This window comes from Stegostoma tigrinum, chromosome 6 (assembly GCF_030684315.1).
Source record: "Stegostoma tigrinum isolate sSteTig4 chromosome 6, sSteTig4.hap1, whole genome shotgun sequence".
Lineage (NCBI taxonomy): Eukaryota > Metazoa > Chordata > Chondrichthyes > Orectolobiformes > Stegostomatidae > Stegostoma > Stegostoma tigrinum.
Window position 1 is genome coordinate 77,510,646 of NC_081359.1, and position 17,786 is coordinate 77,528,431.

Here is a 17,786-nt window from a genome sequence, read left to right on the forward strand (position 1 = left end):
ATTATATGATTTCCTGTTGTTTGCAAATTGAATTGCATTATATTTGACAAAAGGCTAGGAGAGAGATTAAACGTTTATTTACCGAGCATGTTGTTTTGATCATGAATGCAGTATCTGGAAGATGATGGAGGCAAACTTAGTCACAAGTTCCAAAAACAAATTGGGTACATACTTGAAAATGATATCTTTCAAGAAGTATGGGAAAATAGTACAGGAGTGGGGCTCAATCAGTTAATCAAAGGCATTATGGAGTAGAGCCTCCTTCTGCACTACATGGTTTTGTGATTACAAAATAATGTAATTTCATTGTCTTCTTGAAGTGTATTCAAACAAATATCTAGGCTTTAATAGTGATTTTTGTGAAGGGGTTAATGCCTAGAAGAAATGCAGTCAAAACCGCCTCCACAATTGTTTATTCTCTTATAGATGTGGGCATTTCTATTTCGACTAGCACTTGTTGCCCATTCGTAATTACCCTTGAAGCTAGTGGCGAGCTACCAGTGTGGAACCGTAAAAGTAATTTTTTAAAATTAAAATTTCTTGCCATTGCTTTTTTAAAAAAGTATCACCTATTTTATTGATAAATTCTGAAAATAAAGATAAACCTGTTATAATAGCATTTTCTATGATGTCAGGTTGCCACCGCTGCTTCAAGTTAACAATGTGTTAATGATTTTCACCGAATATTCCATTCAGAAACATAGCAGTTTCCTAAATGAAACCTGGACTAGTTTATCTGATCACTTTGACTAAAGGCCCTGGTGAAAATTATGAAATTACCAGTTCGATTAGGCTTTCTGTTTTCCTTCTGTTGGCCTAAATAATGCACGTTTGTTTTGAATAGGCAGAGTCTTTAATCATACCATATTCCTTGTTCCAGTCCTAATCCGGCCCCCAGCCACAACTCTTCTTCCAGAATATTGATGATATCATTGGTGCTGCCTCCCTCCCCAGTATCCAACAGCCCAAACATACTTTCCAGCTTAAGCAGCGCCTTACCAGCATTTCCCACAATCTGTGCACAGCAAATGCAGTAGACTAATGTGGTCTTCTGTACATTGGGGAAACAAAGCATAGACTGGATGACTGCTTTGCAGAACACTTGTGTTCCATCCACAAAAAATTCCTGAACTTCCAATTGCCTGCCACTTCAACACAGCACCCTGTTCCCTGGCCAACACCTCTGTCTCAAGCTTGCTGCAGTGCTCCAGCGAAGCTCCAAGCAAGCTGGAAGAACAGCACCTCATTTTCTGCTTGGGGACTCTGCAGCCTTCTGGACTCAACTGGAGCTTTCCCATGTCCTTACCCCAAAGCCCACATACCAGGCCTTGTTATCACAGAGTCTGCTATTAATATGCAACCCATTGTTAGCAACTAACAGTCCCCATTTAATAGCTATTTACCCTCCCAGCCAGATTGTTTTTCACACCTTTGCCCAACAGTTCTCTGGCCTCTATCTCCACATACTGTTTACTCCTTAGCCCCTCCCCCAACCCTTTCTTCTCCATATAAACAAATATTTTCCTAGCTACCATCAGTTCTGAGAAAAGGTCACTCAACCCAAAACATTAACGGCAGCATGCTGGCTCAGTAGTAAGCACTGCTGCCTCACGGCACCAGCGACCTGGGTTTGATTCCAGCTGCGGGTGACTGTGTGGAGTTTGCACATTCTCCCTCTGCACGGGTTCCTCCAAGTGCACCGGTTTCCTCCCACAGTCCAAAGATGTGCTGGTTAGGTGGATTGGCCATGCTAAATTGCCCATCGTGTCCAGGGATGTGCAGGCTAGGTGGATTAGTCATAGAAAATGCAGGGTTATAGGAACAGTGTAGACGGGTGTGTCTGGGTGGGTTGTTCTTTGGAAGATCAGTGTGGACTTGAGGGGCTGAATGGCCTGCTTTCATTTGTAGTGATTCTTTTCTATGATCTTAACTCTGATTTCTCTCTGCAGATCTGCCAGACCTGCTGAACTTTTCCGGCAATTCCTGTTGCTGTTTAGGGTTTTTATCAGACAGGATTTTTCTCTGTCCTTATCAACAAACGCTTTGCTGTCTCAAAACAGATTAAGTGCAACACTAGGTGTAGGAAAGCTGTGTGGCGATTGTGTAATTAACACCTTCCAATAACCTCCAGCTGATTAGTCAATAAAAGCATTTTCTTTACCCTGGAGAACTTTAGATCTCCGTGATTTTGGAGTTTAAAATATTAATCATAATTAGAATGCATAATTGAAAAGCAGAGTTGCTGAATGTTTATAAGGCAAAGGGCAGAAGGGTAATCTGAAGCAGGCAGAAATATGGATTTGAGATTACAATCTGATCAGCCATAATGTTATTAAATGGCAAAGCAGGCTTGGGTGGTGGTGGTTTGGGGTGGGAGCTAATGGTCTACTCCTGCTCCTTATTTTTATGCTCAGATACATTTCATTTTAGAAACACTTTATACCAACTGGATGCATTTATCAATTTGCTATAAATAATGTAATTCATTTAATGATGTAATGGTTTTTAAAACTTCACCTAGCTCACCTGTAATTAATAGATGCCTTTTCTAAAATAAGTAAGTACTATATCAGCCACTTTCCACTGGAACATCCATTTATACTTTATGAAACCCTGAAATTATAAGATCTTCATTAATACTTTGGATAAAGTTTGAAGTTGTTTATTTGACATTATTTTTAAATTAGAACTTTCAGATATTATTTAGCATTTGAGATTGTGAAAGTCCATGTTTTGTCTTTGAGACAGCGAGTCAGGAATTTACAGACATAGGCGATTTCAGTAGAAAGTGCCCCGCTGACCCAATTTTTTTGGCCGGGCTAGATGATGGATGTCGTCAAGCCCATGACCCAGAAGCTTATCTGATGTGGCCATAGGAGCTGTTATTGCTGTTTCCTAATGCCCACCTTGGTTCTCTGGGACTGTGTCACAGTTGTTTACTTGTATTTAGAATCTCGCACTCCCATCTACACCCCATGAAAACTCAAGCCCTCACTAACCCCCACTAGTCCCACATAACCTATATGCCAAATTATGAACATTTCCATGTCCATTCTCCCAATTTATACTCTGTTCGGAACAAATTAACAAATGGATCTATATTTTAAAATGTTTTATGGAAAAACAGTTGTTGCTGTAATCACGTAAAACTGAACTTTGAAGTATCAATAACAGAAGCATTAAGGTCCTTAACTCATCTATATCTTGTGAAAGTATATACTGAACCATTGCAACGTCAGTTTACAGGGGGAAGAAAATCTTGTTACAACATCACAAAATCAGCTAAAGTTTTCCCTTTTTCTCTTCACTCGTTGGATGTGGGTATTGCTTGTTGGTCAATTTTTCTTACCCTTCCCTAGTTGCTCTTGACAAGGTGATGGTGAGTGCAGTCCATGTGCTATAAACTTTTAATGCCTTTAGGTAGGGAATGACAGTATTTTGACCCAGCGACAGTGAAGGAGCAGCAATATATTTCCAAGTCAGGCTGGTGAGTGGCTTGGAGGGGAACTTGCAGATGGTGGTGTTCCCATGTATCTGCTGCCCTAATCCTTCTAGGTGGAAGTCGTAATGAGTTTGGAAGGTGGTGTCTCAGGGTCTTTGGTGAGGCTCTGCAGTGCATCTTATGGATAGTGTATACTGCTGCTGCTGAGCATTGGTGGTGGAGAAGCTAATGCTTGTGGATATAATGTCAGTCAAGGGGTCCTTTGCCCTGGATGGTGTCAAGCTTGCGTGTTGTTGGAGCTGCACGCCATCCAGGCAAGTAGGGAGTATTCCATCACACTGACTTTTTCATTGGAGACAGGATTTGGGGATTCAGGAGGTGAGTTACTTGCCACCATATTCTAAGCATCTGACCTGCTTTTGCAGCCAATGTATTTATATGCTAAGTCTAGTTCACCTTTTGGTCCATGGTAAGCCCCAGGATGTTGATAGTGGGGGATTAAGTGATGATTACACTCTTCAATGTCAAGGGACAGTCGTTAGCTTCTCTCTTATTGGACATGTCATTGCCTGGCATTTGTGTGGTGTGAATGTTACTTGGCACAGCCCAAGTTTGGATATTGTCCAGATCTTGTTGCATTTGAACATGGACTGCTTCAGTATCTGATGTCTCGAGTGGTGCTGAATATTGTGAAATCATTGGCGAACATCCCCATTTGATGAAGCAGCTGATGATGGCAGGGCCGAGGGCACTACCCTGAACAACTCCTGCAGAGATGCCCTGGAGTTGAGATGACTGACCTCCAACAATGACAACCATCTTCCTATGTGTCGTACTAACCAGTGGAGAGTTTTTTCCCCCCCCCCAATACCCACTGATCCCAGTTTTTGCAGGAGCGTAATCTGTTGAATGCAGCCTTGATGTCAAGGGCAGTCACTCTCGCTTCACCTATGGAATTCAGCACTTCTGTCTTTGAAACAAGGCTGTAAAGAGGTCAGGACCTGAATGGCCACAGCACAACCCAAGGAGAGCAGGTTGTGGCTGAGCAGATGCTGCTTGATAGTATTGTTGAAAGCACCTCCCATCGCTTTACTGTTGATTGAGGGTGGATTGATAGGGCAGTAAGTGGCTGGGTTGTATTTATCCTGCTTTTTGTGTACAGGACATACCTGGGCAATTTTCCATATTGTTGGGTGGCTGCCAGTGTTGAAACCGGCAAGGAAGAGCTTGGCTAGGAAAGCAGCAAATTCTGGAGTACATGCCTTTGGTACTATTGCTGAAATATTGTCAGGGCACATAGCCTTTGCAGTAGCCTGTGCCTCAATCATTTCTTGATCTTACATGGGATGAATCAAATCACATAGTGTCTGTGAAACTGGAAACCACTAGAGAGGGCCAAGATGGATCATTCACTTGGTACTTCGGTTTGAAAATTGCAACTGCTTCAGCCTTATCTTTTGCAGTGATGTTTTGGGGTCTTTCATCATTAAGGATGGGGATATTTGTGAAGCCATCTTCTCCAGTGAATTGTATAATTGTCCACCACCATTTCCGTCTTGGTGTGGCAGGACTGCAGAGTTTAGGTCTGATCTGTTGGTTGTGGGATTGCTTGGCTCTACCATTTGCTACTAATGTAATGCTGTTTGGCACGCACGTAGTCCTGTTTGGTAGCTTTGCTAGGTTGACTCCTCATTTTTCTTATGTATGCCTGGTTCTGGCTCTGGCTCTGGTTCTGGCATGTTCTCCGGCATGCTTCATTAACCAGGGTTGATCCCTGGCTTGATGGTAATGGTTTAGTGGGGCATCAAGCTGTGTGAACAAACTTAAAATATTTCATTGGGATCTGGGCTCTCAAGCAAGTATACAAATTAAGCAAAATCTCAGCCACTTTTACAGCAAAAGTGTTTATGCTCTCATTCAATGTACCCTGTTCAATGTCAATGTGCTTTTTGCCTCAACTACCACTTGTGACCACGTTTTATGTTCTAATGCTACAAGTAAGAAGTTTCTCGTAATTCCTTGCTGGTTTCATTAGAGCTAGATTATCAGGGGAGACATGATTTCATTTTAATTTTTCTTTGACTTGGTAGTGAGAAAACTAGAGGGCTGTTTATTTACATACATTTTTGATGAGGGCTTCCAACTCTTGAGGAAATGGGGTTTAGCAGTTTATTCCACTTAATCAAATGAGTACAGGAAAACAAATCTGTTGTTGCTTGGTGACAGGAATTCAGAGACGGAGACTGAAAAACCTTGAAATCATTCAGTCATTCAGTGTGTGCTAGAACCTGAATTCCAGGTACTTGTGTTTGCTCTGAAGTTAAAGTACCTAGTGAGTTTAATTTCCAACTTGTGTTAGCTGTCTTAGGGAAAGAAATGCGTACAAATTTGCCAAAAGTAAATGCTACACCAGCCTGAACTAAAAACTGGTGTGAAGTCTTCGTTTGACATTTTGGAGTTTGTCAGAATATTGCTGGGCTAAAATGAATAATGTGAATTTGAATCTTCTTTATTAACGTGTATAATGGGATATCTTAAAAGAAAAACCAAAAGAACTGTAGATGCTGGAAAGGCTCAGCAAGTGTGGCAGCATCTTTGGAGAGAAATCAGAGTTAATGTAACAGGTTCAGCAACCCTTCCTCAGAACAGGAATGTTTCCAAACTTCTGTGTAATTTCATGCATGTTTCTGTTGTTCAAATTTTTGTATGCTTACATACCCATATGAATCTGCTCAATAAGTAACCTGTATTTCATTTAAAAAGAACACTAAGTTCAAGTTCACCAAACCAGGTTTCACATTGATGCCTGGCTTTTGTTTTTATTTCAGATTTCAAGCATCCACTGTTCTTTTTGTTTCATTTTACAGTTGTTTCTGACTCTGGTTTCATCCTTTCGAACTGCAAGTTACATTCTACCATGTTATGTCTACCAACGTATCTTGTTGATGTTTGGTTCCTCATCAAATGAACTGTTGGAAATCAGTTTATGCTTTTGTTTACAATGTACAGAAGTTTTTCTCTTCAAAATAAAATGTTCTAGCCTTGATCAAAAAAAAGGAGCAGCACAGTGGCTCACTGGTCAGCACTGCTGCCTCACAGCACCAAGGACCTGGGTTCGAATCCACCCTCAGTCAGCTGCATGAGTGGCGTTTTGCACATTCTCCCCATGTTTGCATGGATTCCCTCTGGATGCTCCGATTTCTCTTCCCCCTCCCCCCCCCCCCCCCATCCAAAGATCTGCAGGTCAGGTGGATTAGCCATGGGAAATGTGGGATCACAGGGATAGGCCAGGGGAGTTGGTCTGGATGGGATGTACTTCAGAGGGTTGGAATTTACTCAATGGGCAAAATGGCCTGCTTCTATACTGTAGGGATTGCATGATTCTATGTTATAGTCCTTTGTTCTTCTGGGATCTCCTTTTCAACTGACATCATGTATTAAATCTGCCTCATTACACATCATGAGATCGAAAATAGCCTGAAATATTGTTGGACCCACAAAATATTGTTCTGGAAACCGTCTTGAATACACTGAATTCTTTCTCATGGTTTACCTTTGCTAATTTGAGTATCCCAATCTATGTGAGGATTAATGTCATCCATGATTAATATACTGACTTTTTTTACATACCCTCATTATTTATTGATTTTATTATCCTGTCCGTCATATTGTTAAGGGGTATTTGGGCATCTACCACTAGCCTTCCTCTTTTTTATTTCCTACCTCCACCTGTGCAGATTCTACATCTTCTGATCCATGATCATTTCTTGCTATTGCACTTACTCCATTCTGTACTAACAAAGCTACCCCACCACCCTTTCTATCCTGTATTCTTTTGGAAATCACATCCCCCTGAATATTTAGTACCCAGCTTTGATCTCCTTGTCACCATGTTCCTGTAATATCTAAATATTATTACACTTAGAACATAGAACAATACAGCGCAGAACAGGCCCTTTGGCCCTCAATGTTGCGCCAGCCTGTGAACTAATCTAAGCCCATCCCCCTACACTATCCCATCATTGCGTGTTCAAATTTCTCCTTAAGTATTAACAGTGGTCCCTACTGGGATCATAAAATACTTCTTTGCAACACGCCTTGGTCTCTATACCATTCCACGATTGAAACCTTCACTACTGTATACCTATTAAGCTACTTGTGTTAATTCATTTAATTAGTTCAAAATACCACATGCATTCAAGTAAAGAGCCATTAACTTTTTTAAAAAAAAGTTTGTACAGCCTCTGCTTTACTGACTCACTCTTGAAGTAGCTATCCAAACAGTTTCCTGTAATGCTGCCATTTCCTCTTGCTTTGTAAGTCTACAACTCCCTTGTCCCCCTCTAATTAGTTTAAAGTCCTCACTACAACCCTAGTTATCAATTCACCAGGACAGTGGTCCCAGCATGGTTTAAGTGAGGTCCCTCCCACTGCAACAGTTCCCATATGCCAGTACTGGTGCAATGTCCCACAAAATAGAACTCATTCCACCCATGCCAACTTTCAACCATGCATTTAACTCCTTATCTACACTATACCAGTTTGCCTATGGCTGAAGTTCTGCTTTTTAATTTGTCTCCTAACTGTTCAAAATCTTTAAGCAGAACTTCATTTCTAGTCATTCCTGCTTTACCAATGTGGATGACAACAACTGGATCCCCTCTCCTGTCACTTCAAGTTCTTCTCCAGCACCAAGTAGGTGTCTCTGACCCTGGCATCGGACAAGGAACTGCCCTTGGGACTCCTGCAAATGGCTGTTGAGAAGAAAATCTCGCCCCCTAATTATACAGCCTGCTATTAGAACTATGTTCCTAACTCTTCTGCCCTACACCTGATTGGTGCCCTGTTCCAACATAGAGTGTCCAATTTGCTGTTCCCCCCCTCACTCTCTCAGCTTGAAAGAGCCTCGTAACTTTTAGACAAGGAAGCAAGGTAATACTAAAAATGTTTAATAACTACAACAATGCCTGCCTTTGTTGGCAATGTGATATTTGTTATTATTGATTTGCAATGTTGCATTTTGAGAAGTGGGGTATTTTTTTCTTAGAGAAATGAAGAGGTTAAGAATGGAATTATCCAGTATGACCAAAGGTTGATGCTTCAGAACAAGTCCTACCATGAGGCTTTCCCATGTTGACCAGTTTTCTAAATAACTCGACAAAGCATCTTTACTATATGCAAAAGATTAAGGTCCAAAGGAAAAAAATCAAATTTTGATGCTAGTACATTCTTGTCTTAGCTCTGGTTTAAAGGTCTTAATTCATGATTAACCTCTTTTTGTAATTATGCATTAGCAAGTGAAAGTGAAGCAATTAGATATATACAAACAATGACAAATTTAAAGTTAAACAAGTACCTTCCTTATGCATGAGTGAAATTGAGAGGCCAGTTACATTATGTACACTAGGTATAGGCAAGGTAAGTGGTAGGTTAGATTTCCAGAGCTGATTCATGTGTCTCAGGTCAAAAGGTTTCAGTAAGAAAGCCAAAAAGGGCGATTTAAGATGGAAAAATTCCTTTTCATTTGTATCAGCAGTTTAAAAAACATTGAAAAAAAACAAAAACCTGAAAATTTCAGAAATGAAACTCAAAAGCTTTCAGAGCTAAAAACAATAACATACTAACATGCAAGTTTGAATGTTCTTCTTTTGGACCCTTTACTTACGGCATTCAACATTCTAACAAATGGAATTTGACCAGGATTTGTGGTTTACCTGAAGATATGCAAGGCTCATCAGGGACTTTCAAATATATTTCTGATTATCTTTATTGCAATTAACTCAACTTTTATTTAATAAAGCTATTTATTTTATGCTTTGCTGTGCTAAAGAAATTCAGCTGAACTTGTAATTCCTATTGTACCTGTGATAACCATGTGACTAGCTTTATAAATAGCTGCATAAACACATTAGATTGTGACTATCCCTGGCCTTAATCCTAATCTAAATCTAATCCTATTTTCTAGCATTATCCTTACAACTCATTTGGTTGCTTTTAGAGTACATATTGTTTGTCCAGTTTATCAATGATAGGCAAACCGACTCATGTATAATTAAATACTAAACATCAGATTCTGATGAAAGGTCATGAACCTGAATCATGTATTTTGTTTCTCTCCATAAATGTTGCCTAAATTGCTGCACTACTTTCCAGTATTTCTGTTCTTATTTCAGAATTTCAGTATAAATGTTAATACATCTCTAACATTACTCTTCAAAATTATCCATCAGGTGCATCAAACCTGTGGTTGGTACATCTGCCTTGATAGTTAAGGTAGGAGTGCCAACTGGAAGGTCCTTGTGGAAACAAAGTCATATCTTTGCACTGAGAATACTTTCCATTGCATTGTGTGAAATTGTCACTACATTCCACGGAATACATTCAAACCATATCTAGCAACATCACCAGGGTATTGTGAGGCATTATGGGACATCATTGTCCACAACTGAACTATATTCAACCACAATATTGTACCCTCATCGTCCAGCACATTCCCTTGCTCTACCATCTTCATCAAGTCAGAGATCCACCCTGGTTCAGCGAGGAGTGCAGGGCACGTTCCAGGAACAGCAACTGGCATACTTAAAAATGAGGTGCATCCTAATGAAGCTACAACCCAGGGCTTGTATATTCTAAAGAGGCAGGGGCAGCATGTGATCAAGTTAATCCATTCCACAATCAATGGATCAGAGCTAAGCTTTACAGTCCTGCCACATCTAGTATTGATTGGTGGTGAACAGTTAAATAACCAGAATAGGATGCTCCACGAATGTCCCCATCCTCTGATGAGAAAATTCAAAATACATTGGTACAAAAGAGAAAGTTGAGGAATTTTGCAACTGTCTTTGACAAGACTAACAATTGGATAATCTATCCTGGCCTCTTGCTGAGGTCCTTGGTATCACGGGCATCAGTCTTCAGCCAGTTTGATTCACTCATTGTGATCACAGAATCTCAGAGCCATTGCAGTGCAGGAGATGGCCATTTGACCCATCATATCTGCACTGGCTCTCTAAGCTTTCTCTCTTAATGCCAATTATCTGCCTTTTTCCTATAGCCCTGCACGTTGCTCCTATTTAAATAACCATCAATGCCATCTTAGATGCCTGGGTTGAACCTGCTCCCTCCACATGTTCAGTAGTATACCCTAACTATCCACTACATGAAAGCAATTTTTAGTTCAACTCTCATTTAGTACTTTTGCAAACCACAAACTGTGCCCTCAGGTTCTTGATGTGTGAATGACTGGGGACAGTTGTTCTCTATCCAATCTGTCCAGACTCCCCTTAAGATTGAAAATTTCTCTGAACTATCACTTTATCTGCCTTTTTTCGAAGGAAAACGGTGTCAACTTCATTATCGAAGTAACTTGTGCCTGGAATCTCTTCTGCATTGGAGAGAATGCATTCACATTCTCTCTAAACTGTGCCACCTAGAACAGTATACAATAATCTTGTTAAGTGTCTTATGGAGTCTTATCATAACCTCTCTCCTCTTGTATATCAAGCCCTGATTTATTAGTGTACTGTATGCTTTCTTGACAACCCTGTCTATCCATTGTGCCACCTTTAATGATTTATGCGCGTATAAATCCAGGTCTGTCTGCCCCCACACAATGTTTTTAAGAGTAGTACGTTTTGTTTTACACTATCTCTTCCTCTTTTATTCCAAAATACATCAGCTTCCACTTCTGTGCAATGAATTGTCACTTTCCACCCATTCTTCTAAAGTGTCCTTCTCACATGCAAACTTTGAAATTTCTCTCTATACACCAAGATCCACATCACTACTATATATCCGGAAAAGTAAGCGTCCCAGTACTGACTCTCCAAACTCCTCCATGAACCTTCCAGTCTGGAAAAATACCCCTTTATTATTGGATAACAAGGTGTGGAGCTGGATGTACATAGCAGGCCAGGCAGCATCAGAAGAGCAGGAAAGCTGACGTTTCAAGTTTGGACCATTCAGAAATGGGGAAGGGGAAGGTGACTGAAATAGAGGGGGGGGGAGGCAATAAGGTGGATAGTGGAACAAATAGGTGGAGATAAGATGGACAGGTCAAAGAGGTGGGGATGAGGGTAGTAGGTAGGAAGTTTGGGGTGCGGGTTGGTCAATGAGATGGGAGGAGCAGATAGGTGGGAGAAAAGATGGACAGGTCAAGGAGGCTGGGACGAGAGGGGGGCTGATCTTGGGATGAGGTTGCAGGTGCGGGAGATTTTGAAGCTTGTAAAGTCCACATTGAAACCATTGGGCTGGAGGGTTCCTAGGCTGAAAATGAGGTCCTGTTCCTCCAGCCTTTGGCTGGCATCATTGTGGCACTGGAGGAGGCCCAGGATGGACATGTCATCCAAGGAGTGGGAAGGGGAGTTGAAGTAGTTCGCGACTGGGAGGTGTTGTCGTTTGTCACGAACCGAGGGCAGGCGCTTGACATAGCGGCCTCCAAGCCTCCGCTTGCACATCTATTTGCCCCCAACCTCATCCCAAGACCAGACTCCCCCTCATCTTGGCCTCCTTGATCTGTCCGTCTTTTCTCCACCATATCATTGGTTCCAAGGAAAAGGCATACAAATTGGATTTAAAAAAGTAACAACCTGAGAATTGGGACTGGTTCAGATTTGAGAAGAGGAGGTCAAAGAGGTTGATTAAGAGGAGCCAGTGGATGTGGTCCAAAAACAGAAGTTGCTGGAAAAGTCAAGAGGTCTGGCAGCATTTATGAAGAAAAATCAGAGTTAACGTTTCAGGTCCGGTGACCCTTCCTCAGAACCATGGATGTGGTTGACTTGTTGGGAGCTGGTGGACGGCATTGCAATCCACAGTGGCATAAGCATCTCAGAAATGGCTGCCGCACATAGACCTCAGTGACTGTACAGAAGGAAACAAAATTAGAGGGAATATAGGTGACCACTTCTGCAGAAAGTGCTGGCTGCTTGAGGAGCTTCGGCTCAAAGTTGATGAGCCGAGTTGCAGACACTGTGACACACTGAGAGCGGAGATATCTGGCCACTGTTTCAGGAGACAGTCACACCATTTACATTATTTATATCAATTTTACTACTTGGTCAGGAAGAGGACGGTGAATGAGGTACATATTAGGATCCAGAAATTAACTTTGGAGGAGCCTCAGCCAATGCCATTATTCAATGGGTATGAGGTCTTGTTTCAATGTAGACAAGGGCACAGACGGCAAGGAGGCTGAACAAAATGAGTAAAACACCATGGTACAGAACTCCAATTAACTCTAGGCAGGAAAACCGATTTAGAGAAATAGTGACTGTTGTCTGCAACAAAGACAGTCACAAACGGATGTGTTGGGCAATTAATGCCAAGGTTCCGGACATCTATTTTAGGAGCGAGGGGAAGGATCCAGCAGTTGTAATTCCTGTAGGTACGACTAAGAAAGAAATTCTGCTGAATGATTATGAGCAGTTCAGCACTAAATTAAAAAGCAGAGCCATTAAGGTAACATTTTTTGGATACTAGCTACACCACATGTAACTGACATGGGGTAAAGAAGATTAGAGAACTCAAAGATTGATGTGGGAGAAATGAGTTTTGAATTGTCGTGGAAGACCTGTAATGGTCAAACAGAGAACTGTTCAGTGGGATTGGCTTCATTTGAACCATCCTAGATGAGATTCTCTACAGTTTGGAAACCGGCCCTTCGGCCCAACAAGTCCACACCGCCCCTTGAAGCATCCCACCCAGACCCATCCCCCTATAACCCACACACCCCTGAACATTACGGGCAATTTAGCATGGCCAATCCACCTAACCTGCACATCTTTGGACTGTGGGAGGAAACCCACGCAGACACGGGAGAATGTGCAAACTCCACACAGACTGTCGCCCGAGGTGGGAATCGAACCCGGGTGCCTGGCGCTGTGACGCTGCAGTGCTAGCCATTGAGCCGCTAGGATCAATGTCCTGGTGAATCTTACCATTAGGATTGTAGATGGGGCTTAAAACTAATTCGTATAGGGTAGGGTTAAATTCAAGAGAAATTTGTATCTTGTCAAGAAAATATCAGAATCCATTATTAAGGAAGAAGTAATTTGACATTTAGAAAAGCTAAACACTTTCAAACAGAATTAACATGAATCTGTGAAAGAGAAATCATGGTTGACAAATTTGTTAAAGTTCTTTAACAATATATTAAGCAGAGTTGGTAAGGAGGAACCAGTAGGTCTAGTGTATTTGGATTTTCAGAAGGCAAAAATGTGCCACAAATTGTTATTGAATAAAATAGGACCTCATGGTATTAGCAGGGATTGAAGACTGATTCACACACAGAAGACAGTGTCAGGATTAATTAATCTTTTTTAACTTGGCAAAATATATATCATTGGCCACTAGGATGAGTCCCTAGGGCCCCAATTGTTTCCTGCCTCCTCTAGCGGAGACAATGTCCTCTGTGAAAGAAACACAACAGATTGAAAGTTCTTCGTTCAAAAGAGAACCTCCAGATCCTAGACCATCAGGAGGATCATACAAGATAATTACCTTCTGCTCAACAAACTACAATTCTTCCAAATCTGAAGGGAACATGTTTGGGGAGAATGGTGAAATCTCTATATTGTTTAAATTTGTACAGTGAAAGACTTGGAGGGGCAGATGGAATAGTTGTAAATGTAATGTTATAAGCAAATCTTTAGCAATAATAGTTATCATTAAAAATAAACTTGTGGAGAGATGTTTGCAGATCTAGAAGGGTCTGAAAGGGCTAATGCTTGATTAAATGCAAGAGGCATGACACTATGACATCTGGGGAGAAGAGTAAAAAAGGATCTTGTGGGAGGATTGGTACTCCCAACTGTGTTTGTTGTAATGTAGAACCTATTCTTATAACACGTAAACAATTGCAGAGATGCAATAAACTACTTGTTAATACAACACTTCTCATTAGACCAGAAGTGGCTAGTCTTGCACAAACTAGACCATTTAGGCCCTGAAGAACATTTAGAAGATAATGGGTTTGTCGCACACAACAGAATCTAGGTGAAATGTTTTCACACAAATATGCTTCTGTTTGTTACCAAATCTGATTAATTGTTGAGCTACTCACTTGACCGAATTTACAAATTACTGTACCTTGAAATTCAAGAAGTAATGAAATACAAATGCCCTGGGTGAGTTGAGCCATTATTTAGACTTGGCACAAATATTTCTGACTACTGTGAGAGTCTTAAGCAACTAGGTTTTCTGCTAATTGAAATCCATTTGCTACAGGTATGGACTGCACATTATTATTTTAGATACAATTACAAAATCATAAGAGGGTGGAACTTTCAACTTTGGCAGGGGTGTATATGAATAGATTGGCTGTTTGTTTTCACTTCATCTGACTTTCTTTCCATTCATGTGTAACAGGTATGTAATGGCAAAACAAACAACTTGCCAGCCCTCCTGACCACCATAGCCACTGTGACCCCCAACTAGCCCTGACACCACATTACTGTGCAACCCCACCACACAACTCTGCAACCAAAACTGACTTCTCTCACTATCTGCCTACCCCTTGAAATGATCTAACTAGCCCTCCACCTGATTACCTACTGAACCTGAACCTGCCTAACCTACTCATCCCAATTTATTTTCTTAGCCACATGACATCCTATCCAACTCCAACTTCACCCACGTACTATTCTGCAAAGCTTCCACCTTACCTAATTAACTTGCCAATTCTATGTACTTCACCACTTTTGCATCCTACCCACTCACCCATTCACTAACATTAAAGATGGCCCTGTAAAATAACCCTAAGGTAGCTAGTGTCATAAAAGAGGGATGTGTCCAGTAACTACCCCTGCCTGTCTGACCTACACCAGACACTCGGTGCTGTGAACAAGCTCTCCAATGGATTGTTCACTCAGCATTTGTAGAGATGACGAGCTCAAAAGACATATCAAGAAAAGCAGAACAGTGTCAGGATGGGACAAAGTTTGAACAGAGCAGCAATAAGAACATAAGAATCAAGACTGGTCAAGTCAGCCCCTCCAGCCTGCTCCACCATTTGGTACAGTCATGGCTGATTTCATCTCGGCCTCAATGCCACTTTCCTGCTCAATCCCCGTAGCTCTTCAACACCTTACTACTTAAAAGTCTGTCTGTCTCATAGAACAAATTTCCTCAAAGTCCCAGCATCACCACATTCTGATGTTGATACCGTGAAGAATGACTATATGAATACCTGAGGTTACGCTACCTTATCATCATTTTTCAATTGATTTTATTTTGCAGTATGATTAATTACCTCCCATTCAATTCTGAAATATAAGTACATATTTTCTAGTATAAATTTAAAGGCAGCAAGCAATTTCAAAGCAACTATTAACTGCAATAAAATGTTCCTCTTTGTATTTAAGTAATGGTTTGTATTACTTTTGCCACATTAACAAGTAAATTGTTATCAAGTTGACATATATGTCACAGTTTTGTAGTCAAGGTTACATCTGAGGGAGAAAGAATAATGTTCTTGAACAACATGGCTAAGATTTGAAAAAAAATAGAAATTAAATTATGTATACAATAGAAGATGTGGTGATAAAATTGCAATATAGTACTTTCTGTTACCATCAGGGATATGAAAAAGTAACAAATCAGTAGAATAAAATAACTAGCAAAATTGCAACAAGTTGCCATCTTTCTCAGAATATTAGTAACTTGAATTATTAATTTGATCTTTTTATTTTAGAATAAATAAAAATAAAAATTGGCATTCACAGTAGCCTTTTTCAGCGCAAGTGATTGTTACCATAGGGTTCAGTTAATTTTTTTGTAAAATTAAACCCCTGGTGAATCTCTAGCCTTTACTAAATACTTACTTTTCATCTCAGAGCCAGCTAGAGTATTAATATTATTTGTATTAGATAATAAATTTGACTTTTCAAAGTACACATAAAGCAGATGCTTTTATAAATATATTCTCCCTGCCAGCTGTGAAAAACTGGCTAATTTTAGCAAACACCAATTCTTGTTTTAAATTCTGGTCATTGGCCAATAGAGGCCTGTTCAAAGCCAAAGTTAGTGCCTGACAAAGGCAGCAGCCTTCTCTCAGTATTTAGATTAGCAGTCAGCACACAATGTAGAACCCCTGCCAGAGTTCACTGGATCGAGGTTTGGCATGAAAGCCAGGTTACTTGTTTACCTGTACCTGCCTGCCTTCCTGAGTTTGATTCGATGAACTAGATTGCTAGCTCAGTTGGCATTAGAGTTGGCCTCACTTGATGCTTCACCTGTCAACTACTTCACTGACTGCAGGCTGGTAAGGTCCAACTATGCGAGTTATTTCAACACTGTGCTTAGATTGTTACATGAATTTAACAAAGATCAGTACCATTTGACGAGTATTGTGATATACATTTGCGCAATGACAAAAATATGAATTATGTTGTTATCAGAGATAATGGGAACTGCAGATGCTGGAGAATCCAAGATAACAAAGTGTGGAGCTGGATGAACACAGCAGGCCAGGCAGCATCTCAGGAGCACAAAAGCTGATGTTTCGGGCCTAGACCCTTCATCAGAAAACGTCAGCTTTTGTGCTCCTAAGATGCTTCTTGGCCTGCTGTGTTCATCCAGCTCCACACTATGTTATCCTGAATTATGTTAGTTGCTTATGCTTTGTCAATACTTTTAAAAAGTATCTGGTTAACCCTTTGTTTGCAGTTGTTGATAAAACCAATATCCATAGTAAGCTGCCATATTGTCTCAACCTCATGGACAAGTTCCATTTATATCATGCCTACAGTGTAAAAGAACAATACAAGCTGTTTCATTGAGACCTAAGAAAATGTATGTAGTGAACTGATGAACAGATTCTAGGAAGGATTATTAAAAGTTTTATCAAAGGCAAAATTAAGAAAAACTTGAAAGAAATGAACAGATTGAGATGGAATTCTAAAGTGTGGAATGTAACCCAAGTGACAGGATTAGAATTGCTAGATGTTTGATGACTGAAGTAGAAATGATGGGTTGAATGTCCTCTTTCTGTGCAATTAAATACTCTGTGATTCCATGAATAATATCACCACAATATATAAAGAGAAAGGCAGAAAAAGCTGGAGTCAGAGAAATGGTAGAGATGAAGGTTGAGATTTTGTGTTGGATTATGAGGCTGGAAAATATTATAAATAGGGAGAGGTTAGGCAATGGGCATTCTAAACAATGGGAATGGGTAACTAAGAGCCAATTTATGTAAGCGAGGAAAAGAAAGCAGGATTGAGTATGGTGTTACAGGTAGGGGAAAGGTAGATAGCATTACCTTTTGAATGGCCAAAGGTAATTGTGTTTTAAAATAAAAGTTCAATCTTGTAACTCTCAAGAACAGACAATTATAATTATTTTC